The sequence below is a fragment of the Stegostoma tigrinum genome, chromosome 25 (assembly GCF_030684315.1).
Source record: "Stegostoma tigrinum isolate sSteTig4 chromosome 25, sSteTig4.hap1, whole genome shotgun sequence".
NCBI lineage: Eukaryota > Metazoa > Chordata > Chondrichthyes > Orectolobiformes > Stegostomatidae > Stegostoma > Stegostoma tigrinum.
This window is the reverse complement of record NC_081378.1, coordinates 54,374,476-54,389,250: the sequence shown is the minus strand read 5'-3', so window position 1 is coordinate 54,389,250 and position 14,775 is coordinate 54,374,476. Positions and strand designations below refer to the sequence as shown.

Below are 14,775 nucleotides of genomic sequence, written 5' to 3'. Positions count from 1 at the left end.
TGTTGTTACATTTCATTCTGAGATTGATCTCAAGTTCTACGGCCTGATCTCTTAATTCAAATTACAATGACCTGGCTTTTCAAATGCCCTGTCACATTATCCTTGCCAAGAGATTGATTGTTCATGGTTATGTACAGCATGTCCATGTTGATTTTTCTTCATTTAAGTGCCGTCACCAACCTTACAGACACTACAAATGCATTCGGTCAATGGGATAGGTTGAATGAGCAAAATTGGACCTTCATTTCTTCCCCACCCCAGCCTCAAAAGGTTTTGTCTTCATTTCAAATTTTTCACATCTAATGGATAATTCTGTACCTTTCCAGTCCCTTCAAGAAGTGCATCCTACCCAAATTATCCTGAGTATCTCAACTTAAAAATTAGAATATCTTTTGATATCCTCACTGTGGAACAAATCCATTATATACTTAACATAGGATTCAGGTCAAGTTTGTTTTATTCCCCACTGTTTGTTTAACTTCCTGGCCAATGCCCCACGATTTCTCAGGAAACTATTAGTCTAGCTCTGTATCAGAACATCTTCAAAAAACTAATACTTTCTCCAGATCTTGATATAAAAACTGGCGAGTTTCGGTTCGAGATGAGTTCCACAGCACAAAATCATACTTGAACCTTTTAGCCATATAAATCATTTGACAAGCAGATTCTAGGGAGTCAATCTGCAGGATCAAGTGACATCTGAAATGCTGTACATTTACTGCAAACAGTCAAGTTCAGTTTTGCTGGCTTCCACAAATCTTTGACAGCATGGCCGTGGGTGTGAATCACTTAGGTCTGGCCAAATCAGTAAAATCCCACTCCTTTTCTCATCTGAACACTGCCCCAGAGCAATATCATGTGAAAGCACTGCACTTTCCACATACATGGTGGCAATGCCCAGATCTATCTACCACCCCCTCATTCATTTCTTCCACTGTCTCTACATAACCAGATAGTTTCCATCTCTTCAATCTTGAACAGAACGAAGCCATTATCTTTGGTCCTTGAAAGAAGGTCTGCTTGCTAGCTACCGGTTTTCATTGCACCCTTTGTTATTTTGACCCAGAGTTTAAATTCTGGCCACAAAGGCCTGATGTCACAAAGTCTACTTATTTTCACATCCACAACATTCGGCCCGAGGTAAGTCCATTAGTTTTGAAACCCTACCGCATTGATTAACTGTGGTGTTGGGGGCCAGGGAATTGGACGTCCTGGAGGAGGTGGAGGGCGTGGGTGGTGTCATGGACGTAGGTAGGGAGTTCCTGGACCAAAGGGGAGAAAATGGAGTCCAGATAGGTGGAGATGAGTTCGGTGGGGCAGGAGCAGGCTGAGACAATGGATCGACCAGGGCAGGCAGGTTTGTGGATTTTGGGAAGGAGATAGAAACAGGCCGTGCGGGGTTGGGGAACAATGAGGTTGGAGGCTGTGGGTGGGAGGTCCCCTGAGGTGATGATGTCATGAATGGTGTGGAGATGATGGTTTGGTGCTCGGGTGTGGGGTCATGATCGAGGGGGCGGTAGGAGGTGATGTCGGAGAGTTGGCGTTTGGCCTCGGCGATGTAGAGGTCAGTGCGCCATACTACCACTGCGCCACCCTTGTCTGCGGGTTTGATGGTGAGGTTGGGGTTGGAGCGGAGGGCCGCCCGTTCTGCGGGGGAGAGGATGGTGTGGGTGAGAGGGGTGGAGAGATTGAGGCAGTTAATGTCTCGACGGCAGTTAGAGATGAAGAGGTCGAGGGAAGGTAGGAGGCCTGGGGGTGGTGTCCAGGAGGAGGACTTGTGTTGGGAGCGGGTGAAGGGGTCAGTGGAGGGAGGGTCAGGTTCCTGGTTGAAGAAGTACGCGTGGAGGCGAAGGCGGCGGAAAAACTGTTCTATGTCCAATCGTGACTGGTATTCGTTGATGTGTGGTTGTAGGGGGACAAAGGAGACCCCTTACTGAGGACTAACTGTTCGTCCTCAGTTAGTGGGAGGTCTGGGGGGATGGTGAACATGCGGCAGGGTTCAGTGTGACTGTCTTCACTGGGGTTGCTGGCTGTGAAGGTTGTGGGTGGAGCGATGAGGTCGTCGGCCGTGGGCAGGGTTCCGTCAGCGTCGGCCGTGGGCGGGGTTCCGTCGGCGGTTGGAGGATCGGGGTGGGCGGCAGCAGCTGCGGCGAGGGTGGTGTGTGAGGTGTTGTAACTGGAAGTGGAGGCGGTGACTGCAGCAGCGGTTCCGGAAGTGGTGTGGCCGGCGGAGGCGAATGTGACATCATCGGTTGGGGTCTCCGGCCGTGTCCTCATGGTCAATGGGGGCAGGGACAGACTCGGGATTTGGGAGGTGCAGGAAAGTAGAGTTCTGTTTTCACAGGTTGGAGTATAATAGGATAAAGTACAATGCACCAAATCTTCTTTGGTACCTTTTCCTTCCATAAAACTGCTTTTCGTAGATGCACACGGAATTCATTTTATACACATTTAAAAATTTCTAAGTTCAAGAGGCCAGTTCCAGCACTTGGACTTGCATCTTCTTCATCATCACAACAGAACAAAATAAAGACTCACTCTTTGTAAGTCACGTTTTCAATTTTTAGTGACAAGGTGAAGTGCGAGAACTGCTCACTTGATGTTAAAATCTCTTAACTATGTACCTATATATTTCAATCCTGTGAAATATGTGGAACGAGTTCAAGAAAAGGATTAATTTTGTTGTGCTGGGAGAGAGCTGGGACAGATAAAATAGGTTGAATGGCCTCCTCCCATGCTAAAAATGTCCATAACTGTTCTTGGCGCTGCTGAATTAAAGTGGGCATCCTTTCATTATGACTGTGAGACGCAGCATGTTACGATAGATGGCATAATGGAGAAATCCTTTGTTATTAATGAATTTTTCAGCACTAGGCATCCTTCCGAAGTCAAATGTTCAACATATACCTGTTGCACTGACTTGGTTCCAAACATTTATAATGTGGAGGTGCTGGTGTTGGACTAGGATAGACGAAGTCAGAAGTCACATGGCATCAGGTTATAATCTGACAGGTTTATTTGAAATCACACAAGCTTTTGGAATGCAGTCCCTTCATCAGGTGCAGTCAGAGAGGAAAACACACAGACACACAATTCATAAGCAGACAGATCAAAACATCATACAACTGGTGTGAGTGGAGTGTCAGATAATAAGTCTTCATCCAGGATGTTTGTTTATTTGCAGATATTTTGTTGAAGAAACACACAACTTGTAGTTACAGTCAGTCAGTGTGGCATCTTATAAATTCTTGCTTTTGAAATAAAGGTTAAAACTCTAAGACAGATTCTGAACACAAGCCTCTAAACTACAAGTCAGAGTCTGACCTGAGATGTCACCTTTTGTACATTCCTGTTGCGCTGCCTGATTATCATGACAGCACAGCACTGACATTGACTTTATAAACACTTTGCTTGCCTCTGACACGCTTGGTCACCTGTATAGAGTTATTATCTGACACTCCACTCAGGCCAATTCTATGATCTTTTGATCTCTCTGCTTATAAATTGTTTGTCTGTGTGGTCACCTCACTAACTGCACCTGATGAAGGGGCTGCACTCCAAAAGCTTGTGTGATTTCAAATGAACCTGTTGGACTATAAGCTCGTGTCATGTGACTTCTGACTTCAAACACTTATAGAATGTGTTTTCAATCCTACCGTGACTTGACAATAAGCCAACTTCTTAAAATTTATAAAATGACAAGTATGTCTAACCTTGAGCCTTTAAAAAAGTAAATATTACAACCATAGTACAGTCAGGCAGTAAAGGCAGAAGGAATGATTTAATCAACTGTGTCAGACACCACACAATTAATCCCCCTTATGGAAGAAAGGTTGGCTGCGTTCTCTTTCTTCAGGAACATCCAGCTAATACCACCTTACTACTGCTGGTTTTATTCATCTGGTGTCCCATCTAATTCCTTTCAGTCTTGGTCAAACCCTCATGTAATTTATTTCAATTTTCAATAAAATAAATTTAACTTTATATTCCACAACTTTAACATTTCCTTTTAAGGTTTGAATGGTTCACTTAGTACACTGCACAGGTTTTGGAAATAATTGGAGAACATGGTGGAAAAATCAAGATATATTGACAAGTAAACAAATGGCTAACTTCTGTTTCCTCGTCAGTAATGCCCTTTGAACAGAACGTAAAGTTGCAGAACTATGTAGAGACAACAATTTAAAACTGGGAAGACCACTGTTTGTGGTCCCCACACCAATCTCTATTCACTACCTACTGACTGCATTACTCCGCCTTGGCAACAATGTAATGTTACGCTTGTCTCAGCACAACCTTGGCATCTTGTTTATCCCATGATGAACGTCCGACCACACATTCATGCAATCCCTAAAGCTGTCTCTTGTCTTGGCTCATTAGCAGTGAAACCTTCAAGTGAAACTACTTCACTTCCGGACCTGACAATTCCAATGCATTCCCTGCTAGAGTCCCACATTTGCCCATTGAACACTTGAGGTCATCAAAACTCCACTACCTGAGACTCATCTTGAACCAAATCCTATTCTCTGTACTTTCTACCTAACTGATAGTATTAACAGTAATTTTATTAAATTCTCATTTTTGTTTCCAAATTGTTCCTTGGCTATGCCTATCGCTATTTGGATAATCTCCACCAGTCCGACCATACTTCAGGATATCTGCACTTGTCTAATTATGTCCTCTTGCCCACTGATTTTAAATGGCCTATCGCTATTTGGATAATCTCCACCAGTCCGACCATACTTCAGGATATGTTTGGTTGCCAAACATTTAATTTTGTAGGCTTCAAACCCAACAAGAGACTTCCTCCACCTCTTAGCCTCTGTACCTTTCCTGTTTTAAGGCACTTTTTAAAACAATCCTCTTTGATCAAGCTCTTGATCATCAGAACTAAGAACTTAATAAGGCTCAGTTGTATTCTGGGATCGTTAATACTCATTCCGGTTGCCTTCAAAAGTTTCCATCCATTAAAGAGATTATATAAGTGGTTGAAGTCATTGCACAGCAGAGGGGGACGAATTGGGGAGTTATTTCAAAGAGCTATGATATGCCAGAAGACCTCCTTCCACATGCCAACTCTGATTCTACAAACACAAAAATGATTTTCAGACTTGGGAAGATCCTTCAAAAATGTCACAAGTAACCAGCTTTTGGGCAGAGTAGAGTTGCTGAGATGATAGACCAGGATTTAGGGGTACCAGTAGTGATAATATACTGAACACAATCAAATTTTGAGGTTGTGGAATGATGAGGTCTTCAGCATTTTTGACACTTTGACCATTTTCCTTCCTCTTCACAGAACAAGTCAAATAGCGGCAGCACAATGTTGCCTGGCCGCTCAAGCCTGCTCCACCATTGATGATGATTTTGGCTGGTCTTCCACATCAGTTAAACTTTTGCTCATATCTCATCCTCTTTTCAAAACATTGATCTATTTACATGTAGTATCCCTCTCGCTAACTTCATGTGAATTCATTCCAATCACTGAACTCCTAACGCTGACTCACCCGAGATCAAAAAATTCAGCTGAGATCAAGAACTGATCTAGCCTGTATGGCTGAGCTGGCTTTTAAAAGGTTTGCCAGTGAGAAACATTCATTAAAAAAAATACAAATGCATGGATTGCTCTCCAATCCTAAACTCTATTCAAATTCAGTTGACTGAACGGTTGGTTTGTGATGCAGAGTGATGCCCTGCAAGAGAGGGCTCAATTGCCACACCAGTGAGCTTACCACAAATGATCTTCACCTCAAACCCTCTACTTGACTGAGGCATGGTAATCTTCTGGTTAAATCATAACCAGTTGTCTCTCTCTAAGGAGTCGCCAAATGGCGTGGTAAGGCTTTTCCTTTAATCCTGATAACATGGCAACAAGTAGATAACTCAGCTGATGTCACTGACTAATAGAATCCTCAACTATATTAATATTAACGATGTGATATCATCAGAAGGCATGTTCAACTAAGTTTTAATTTGCAAATTAAGTTAACAACCATTCAATCAATATCACTGAAGTACTCATATTACTGATCGTCTCGATACAACAGTGTGGTTACATCTGTTCATAAGTGAAGTGTAATGTAATTGCACTTACTGTGGTTTTATCAATGTGACCCTGCAATGAGTCAATAAGCAGGTCACCCACAGGTTGCCAATCAGTGCGGACCCCCTCAGCTGTTATCACATGAGCCTCAAGATCATCCAGAGCTTTCTGCAGTTCTTGAAGTTTCTCCAACGCCTTTTCCACCTGTTTCTGCCAGTTGCTCGCACGGGTTTTCAATTGCTCCCAATTTTCCTTCATTTCTATTGACTGTTTGCGGACAGCTTTGGCAATTCTCTGGGCTCTCTCTTCCAGGGTAGGTTCTGGAAATATGAAGTGCAAATAATTTATCAACTATTCATGACTTTGATCAATGGAACTTCAGTTTTCTTTCGAAAACCCTTTCCTTTAAAAGGTCTCTCTGGACTTTCTCCTGAAATTGGGAATATCTAGTATAAGACTAAAGATTTTATTCATTAAAAATTTATGACTACCAAGGAAACTTTAAAAAAGGAAAAGGATTAGAGTGACTAAATGGGTAAAGTTCTCAACAAAAGACATGAAAAATCCGTTCAGGATATCTTTCATAGCTATGAAACAAGCATCCAACATAAACCAACTTTCATCTTTCACGGCTGGCAAGTTAGAATGATAAACTCTAAGTCTACCCTGCATAGTTAACTCAAGAACTCACTTAATGAGGTTGTTAAGAGATATAGGGATAACAAAGTGAGCAGCTGAATGAACACAGCAGGCCAAGCAGCATCTCAGGAGCACAAAAGCTTACATGTTGGGCCTAGACCCTTCATCAGAAAAGGGGGAGGGTGAGGGGGAGAGGCCTCTGAAATAAATAGGGAGAGGGGGGAGGCGGATCGAAGATGGATAGAGGAGAAGATAGTTGGAGAGGAGACAGACAAGTTAAAGAGGTGGGCTGGAGCTAGTAGAGGTGAGTGTAGGTTGGGGAGGTAGGGAGGGGATAGGTCAGTCCGGGGAGGATGGACAGGTCAAGAGGTGAGGTTGGTAGGTAGGAAATGGGGGTGTGGCTTGAGGTGGGAGGAAGGGATAAGTGAGAGGAAGAACAGGTGAGGGAGGCGGGGACGAGTTGGGCTGGTTCTGGGATGCAGTAGGGGGAGGGGAGATTTTGAAGCTTGTGAAATCCACATTGATACCTTTGGGCTGCAGGGTTCCCAAGCAGAATATGAGTTGCTGTTCCTGCAACCTTCAGGTGGCATTGTTGTGGCACTGCAGGAGGCCCAGGATGGACATGTCGTCTAAGGAATAGGAGGGGAAGTTGAAATTGTTCGCGACTGGGAGGCGCAGTTGTTTATTGCGAACCGAGCATAGGGACTGCTTTGCAGAACACCTAAGTCTCTCCTTGGTTTCCACGATGTTGAGGAGGCCACAACGGGTCCAGCGGATGCAGTATACCACATTGGTAGATGTGCAGTTGAACATCTGCTTGATGTGGAAAGTCTTTTTGGGGCCTGGGATGGGGGTGAGGGAGGAGGTATGGGGGTACGTGTTGCACTTCCTGTGGTTGCAGGGAAAATGCCGGGTGTGGTGGGGTTGGAAGGGAGTGTGGAGCGGACAAGGGAGTCACGGAGAGAGTGGTCTCTCCAGAAAGTAGACAAGGGTCGGAGGAAAAATGTCTTTGGTGGTGAGGTCAGATTGCAGATGGTGGAAGTGTTGGAGGATGATGCGTTGTCTCCAGAGGTTGGTAGGGTGGTATGTGAGGATGAGGGGGTTCTCTTTTTGTGGTTATTGCAGGGGCAGGGTGTGAGGGATGAGTTGCAGGAAATGAGGGAGATACGGTCGAGGGCGTTCTTCACCACTGCGGGGGGTTGGGGGGGGTGGGGAGGAGTTGCGCTCCTTGAAAAACGAGGACGTCTGAGGTGTACGGGAATGGAATGCCTCATCCTGGGAGCAGATGTGGCGAAGGCAAAGGAATTGGGAATAGGGGATAGAATTTTAGCAGGAGGTGGGTGGGAGGAGGTGTATCCTAGGTCGCTGTGGGAGTCGGTGGGCTTGAAATGCATATCGGTTTCTAGGTGGTTGCCTGAGATGGAGATAGAGGGGTCCAGGAAGGTGAGGGAGGTGTTGGAGATAGTCCAGGTGGACTTGAGGTTGGTGCCCGAGATGGAGACATATATAGCTCCATTCATATTCACAAATCTCTGTTTCAAATCGAATCTTCTGAAGCACGTGCGTAATTTTTCATTGTCAATTAATGTTGGAATGTTGATTGCACAGCAAAAGTGTTTCAAGAGACTGATTGGCCTCAGACTTTTTAGCCAATTGTATTTGGCAAGTTGATGTTCAGCACTTCTGTAACAAGTCCAATCCCAGTAAGTGGAGCAAATGGCATGGTCAACATTTCAATATAAATACAAGAGAGAAAAATTAAGACAATGGCCTGAGTGTTTCGCCCGATTACAGCAGAGGCATTAACACATACTAGTTTACATTAATTTATCTCTGAATCTACCAAGGAATGAATTCTTTGACAATGTCATGACAACATTGAGACATTTGGCAAGCTCAGGGGCAAGGGGACTGGTTCAGAACTGTACACAGAAACGTAATGAAATGCTGAAACACTGTATGGTGAGAATGGTACTAACAAGGAAATGGTACTATTTCATCTGTATCAATGCGAAGTTGGAATACACATGGTTTGAACCGGCACCAATGCAAAATTGAATAGCCATTGCGTGACATAGCATGTGTTCAGAATGAGGAAGAGATGAAGCTTAGTTAGGATTCATTTCACTGAAATGAATCTCAACTAACTAATCTAATTAAACAAGGCAGTTTTACATACAGAACACTGGTTTACAAACAAAATCTGCACTAATTGACTTCCAGATAGTAAAATGAAAGCTGTTGATCTCAAACTTTGATTATAAACAGAACTGAAAGATGAAGTGACAATATTGGATTCAGGATTACAAACTGACATCGGGGATTAAGCAACAGATAGAGACCATCCATGTAGTTAATCTTGAATTGGCAGCATTACAAGTGACCAGGACAATACCTGCTCTATAAAAATAAGAAACAGAAGACAACTAAGATACAAAAATGCGACATTCAATTACAATTACAAAATACTTTAAGCAAACAATTTTATTTCATTTACATATATTATCTGCAATAATATCCATTTAATATTGGTTCTTCCAAACTGTTGCAGCACTTTGACATTAAAAGAATATTCCATCACAAGTATTGCTTGCAATAAAGATCCCAGCATGTTCTGAAATCCTTAGAATAAAAGTATTTCAATCCGATGGTGCTCCTGCATTATTCGTCAGTTCCCCACTCAATGGGTATGTTCTGATATGCAGGAAACTTCTATTGTTCGATATGGGGACGGGTATTTACTTGGCATTGTTCTCATGGAGGCAGCACTGACGGATTATAATTTTCTTCCTGTGGGCTTTGTAGTCCAGATTTTTCTCTCCTCCATTATATTGCTTTAAAGATCAACAACATTCACCATTTCCTCAGTCTGAGAACCTACCATGTTAAAAAGTGACCAATTAAATTGTTGCATTGCCTTCAATTTCACAAGGACTGAACTGATCTGCTGCTTCCGACACTGATTGCAAAATTAAACCATGAATTGAGAACAAAAACAGCGGGATTTTGTACTTTCCCTTGTGGCAAGTAGAGGACATTTAATCAGGTGGAAGGATGGTACCACCTACAATTCTGCTTAGAGCCAGATTAAATCCATGGTGAGAAGACTTGTACATAACTTCCCAACTTCATTGCGAGTTAAAGTCCCTAACTGAGCAACTAACGCACACATACATCATCCCACAACAACTGGTATTGACTCAACAGTGGGCAGGGGTGTCACCATTAAGAAATGTAACAGGCCTTCAAAGGCATTCAATGTGCAACATCAAGAAGGGGAAGCGGCGTGCTAATGGTGGTTCACTCAATCCTGGCCCGAGATCTAGCAATAATCGTAGGTTGGTTGCCATGGTAACAGAGATCATCACCTCCCAAGTGACACTGCTGCTCAGTACACCTGCTGGGTTCTGGTTAGCCAACAGCTCATGGCAAATGAAATTGCACCAGATCGGCCGCCGGTCTATTAAGTGCCAGAGGGGAGAAAGATGTAGCTGCCGACGCATGAGAGGAGCAAGGTCAGGATGACATACCCCTTGAGGGCAGCGACCTGAGGCTGGTGTTCCCCTGAAGGGAAGATGGTTGGGGCAAGCCATTCCCTCATCAATTCTCGAGTCAATGGCCTAGACCCTCGTCGCTTCCACAGGATTCCATCCAGAGGCTAGACAGCTGCCTATTCATCAGTGCATGCAACTTCTTCAACTCTGATTCACAGCTGGGCCTGCAGGTAAATCTGCAAAACCACTGTCCCAGAGTACAGTTTCTTTGCATAAAAGGCACATTTTCAAGCTAGGAAGTCAAGGTAAACCAATCTCTTCCAACATTTAGAACTTTTGATGTTGGAAGTCAGTCAAGTACAAAGTCGCAGCTCATCAGGAACTAAAACAAAGTTGCTGGAATAGCTCACCAGGTCTGGCAACATCTGTGATGGGAAAAAAAAAGCAGCGTTAACACTTTGGGTGCGGTTACCATTCCGCCACTCATCAGGCATGTTTATTACTGGAATATTAATTGAGTAGAAACTAAACAAAATTGGATAAAATGCAGGAGATGGAGAGTGGTGATGCAAGGAAGTTTTCCATCATGGAGACCTGTTGCCAGCAGTGTTCCACAGGGATCATTGCTGGGTCTGCTTTTGGTTGTCATTTATATAAATGATTTAGATGAGAATATAGAAGGCCTGGTTAGTAAGCTTGCAGATGATACCAAAATCGGTAGTACAGTCGACAGCGAAGAGGGGAAATGCCAGTTTTAAGGAAAGGTCACCGGACCGGAAACGTTAACTTTGTTTTTTCCTTCAAAGATGCTGCCCGACTTCCTGAGCTTTTACAGCAACTTTGTTTTTGTTCATAATTTACAGCATCTGTAGTTCTTTCGGTAGTTAGGAAGGTGTTTCATTACTCAGACCTTTGAGGAGAAGAGTTGGAATGCCATGTTGAAGTTGTACAGGATATTAGTGAGGCCTCTTCTACACTGTTGTGTCCAATTCTGGTCAGTGTTCAAGGAAGGATATTATTAAGCTGGAGAGGGTTCAGAAAAGATTTACCAGGATGTTGCCAGAAATGGATGGTTTGAGATTTAAGGTGAGAATAGACTGGGGCTTTTTTCACTGGAACATAGGAGGTTGAGGGGTCACCCGATGAATGTTTATAAAATAATGAGGGATCTAGATAAGGTGAACGCCAAATGTCTTTTCCCTACTGTGGAGGATTTCAAAACTAGGGGGCATATTTTTAAGATGAGAGGAGAAAGATTTAAAAAGGAAATGAGGGGCAATCTTTTTACACAGAGGATTGTTCTAACGAGTTTTGAGAAGCTTTGTAGCTCAGGTTGAGCTTCTGGATGTGAGTTTGCTCGCTGAGCTGGAAGATTCGTTTTCAGACGTTTCGTCACCATTCTAGGTAACATCATCAGTGAGCCTCCGACGAAGCGCTGGTGTTATGTCCCGCTTTCTATTTATCTGGTTAGGTTTCCTTGGGTTGGTGATGTCATTTCCTGTTCTTTTTCTCAGGGGATGGTAGATTGGCTCCAAATCAATGTGTTTGGTGATGGAGTTCCAGTTGGAATGCCACGCTTCTAGGAATTCTCGTGCGTGTCTCTGTTTGGCTTGTCCTAGGATGGATGTGTTGTCCCAATCAAAGTGGTGTCCTTCCTTATCTGTATGTAAGGATACGAGTGATAGTGGGCCATGTTGTTGGATTGTTCATATGTGGAATGAACTTCCAGAGGAATTGGTGAATGTGGGTACAGTTTCACTATTTAAAAGACATCCAGATAAGTACATGAATAAGAAATGTTTGGAGGGAGATGGCCGAGTGCAGGAGGCAGGCAGGACTACTTTAGTTTGGGATTATGGTCAGCACGGACTAGTTGGACTGAAAGGTCTGTTTCGTGTTGTGTCACTCTATGATTCTATAAATACAATTTTATTTAAATGCTAGCGTTATCTTCTTTAGCATTGATCAAGGGTAGGTTATGGACAAAATACAGCTTTGTATTTAGTCTGATCTCAGCTGTTTAAGGAGACTGGTGAAGTCTTTCTTGTCAGAAAAGTGGCCTAAAAAGTCATAAAGAGGAAACAAATACAAGATTGGGTTGCCTCTTGAGGTTAACCACAGATCTATGTAAATGTCTGGCTCACATTCAGGAGGACTTTGCAATGTGTGACTTACTAGTGTTTTATACCACTACAACAATTGAATACGATGGATTTGCTTTACAAGAAAAATGGTGAAGGGCTATTTTGTTTCACTTTGTAATTTACTACACACTATCAAGGTCATTGATGTATGACATTGAATGAATCAAATTCCATTTTAGTTGAGGAATAGAGTGGTAATATCAGGTTTGGCCTTTGAAATGACAAGTGTTATGATCCCAGTTGATGATGATACTGGACAATTCAGATCCCAGGGTGAGATAAATTTTCGTTCTCTTTGCTGTGGTATTCAATTACTGAAAGTGCTCACAAGCGGATGCCTATGTATATTTTTAACAGAAGAACACAGAAAATTATTAGATTAAAACCCACCTCTTGTCCTTCTCACTACACATGGTATAGGTGTACAAATTAAACTTAAAACTTGCGCAGCATTCCTCCAGTATAGAATCCAAGCTCACAAATAACATTATTATGTGAAGGCTGTTCAATATTGCTCTCCAGAGAGAGAAAAATGTTTTCACTTTCTATTAATGTTCTCTTATCATTATTTTAATTTTACTTGGATGGATTTCATTTTAACAGCATTGAAACCTTCATTTTTTTTAGTTTTATGAATCACAGAAACCCAGTAAGCAGGTACAGCAGGTATTAAGGAAGGCAAATGGAATTTTGGCATTTGTTGCTGAAGAAAGCGAGTATAAAAATACAAAAGAAGGTTGCTGCAACTATGCAAGGCATTAGTGAGACCACACCTGGAGCCCTGTGTACAGTTCTGGTCTCCTTACTTAAGGAGAGATGTCATTGTATTGGAGGCAGTCCAGTGGAGGTTCACCAGGATGATTCCAGAGACGAGAACCTGTCTTAAGACAGACAGAGTAGTTTCGGCCTACATTCTCAGGTGTTCAGAAAGATGAGAAGGGAACTAATTCAGGGATATAAAATGTTCAAGCAGATTGATAAAGTTGACATGGAAAGGATGGTTCCTCATGCGGGCAATAGAACAAGAGGTCATAGGTTTAGCATAAGGGGAAGAAGGTTTAAAGAGATGATGAAAAATTTCTATGCTGGAAGGGTCATGAATCTCTGGAATTCACTCCCTGAGAGGGCATTGGGGGGCTGTGACATTGAGCAAATTTGAAGAGGAGATAGAACGATTTTTGAGTTCATAATGGATTCAAGAATTATGGAGAGCAGGTAGGAAACTGAAGTTGCAGCAGAGATAAGATCAACCACAATCATATCAAACAGCGGGGCTCGAGGAGCTGAATTGTCTTACTCCTCCTAGTACTTAAGTTCATTATCATTTTTGGTTTGGAGCTGTGAACTGTGAGCTGAGAGTGACCTTTGGACTGTGAGCAGCAGCTTATGTGAAAAAAGAAGAAACAATTTGATATTTGTTTCTGAGGCTAGGTCTGGAAGTTAATTGCAGGTCAATTCTTCTTCCAAGAAAACTCTATTGATGTGTCACTAACAAAGAGAAACCAATATTGAACTGTCTTTAAATCAAAAGGATTGTCCCTGCAAAAGCTACAGGACAGAGGTTTGATTGCCAACTGGTTGTCCTCCCATTATCAACTTATTCTAAGTTAAGAGGTCCTCTGTTACAAGTAATAACTAAATATCCCCCAAAGCCTACTGAAAGGTATTTGCATAGCTCAGTGTTTTCAGAAACCAAGACAGAAGCTCAGAAATTACTGGAAACGCTCAGCAAGTCTGGCAGCATCTATGGACAGAAGTTAGAATTAACGTTTCCGATCCTGTGACACTTACTTAGAAATAAGGAATCCTGAGGAAGGGTAATCTGACCCAAAATGTTAACTCTGTTTTCTCTCCACAGATGCTGCCAAGACTGCTGGTTTTTTACAGCAACTTCTGTTTTTGTTTCTGATTTACAACATCTGTAGATTGTTCAGATTTTAGCTTTAAGATACTATCTCATCTGACTGTGAGATTTCAGATGATGGACAAAAACAAAATTTCCGGAAAAGCTCAGCAGGTCTGGAAACGTCTGTGAAGGTAAAAAAGTGGTACGATGTCAGATCTGGTGACCCTTCCTCAGAACTGATCAGAGGAAGGGTCGCCAGATCTGAAATTTTACTTTGTTTCCTTCACAGATGCTGCTGGACCCGCTGAGCTTTTCCAGCAGCTTTGTTTTTGTTCCTGATTTACAGCATCCACAGGGCTTTCCGTTTTAAAGATCATGCAGTCTGGTTAAGTAAACTGGCCAGTTACACTTGATTTATTTTTTTCCCTTTAATATATTCCTTAATTATTATCTGTTTGTCTGTCTTTCTGTCTTTGTTAGAATGGGGGCTAGAATCAAAGAAGATGATGTTTTCGTCATGGGCATTCATCAGAATACCTTTTTGCTTAACTTTTTTTTAAAAGATACATATTGTTAATAAATTGTAAAATCTTTTGTTTAAGCTATAAA

The 14,775-nt window shown here is 42.5% G+C and overlaps 1 protein-coding gene across 1 annotated transcript in view; it reads right to left on the bottom strand.

Annotated features, from left to right (window-relative positions):
- Window positions 1–14,775, bottom strand: part of LOC125450283 (utrophin-like) — a 298,676-nt gene that overhangs the window by 12,205 nt on the left and 271,696 nt on the right. Inside the window, exon 5 of the mRNA XM_059654807.1 lies at window positions 6,095–6,363. The gene's annotated coding sequence lies outside the window, so the exon portion shown is untranslated. The remainder of the gene's footprint in view (window positions 1–6,094; window positions 6,364–14,775) is intronic.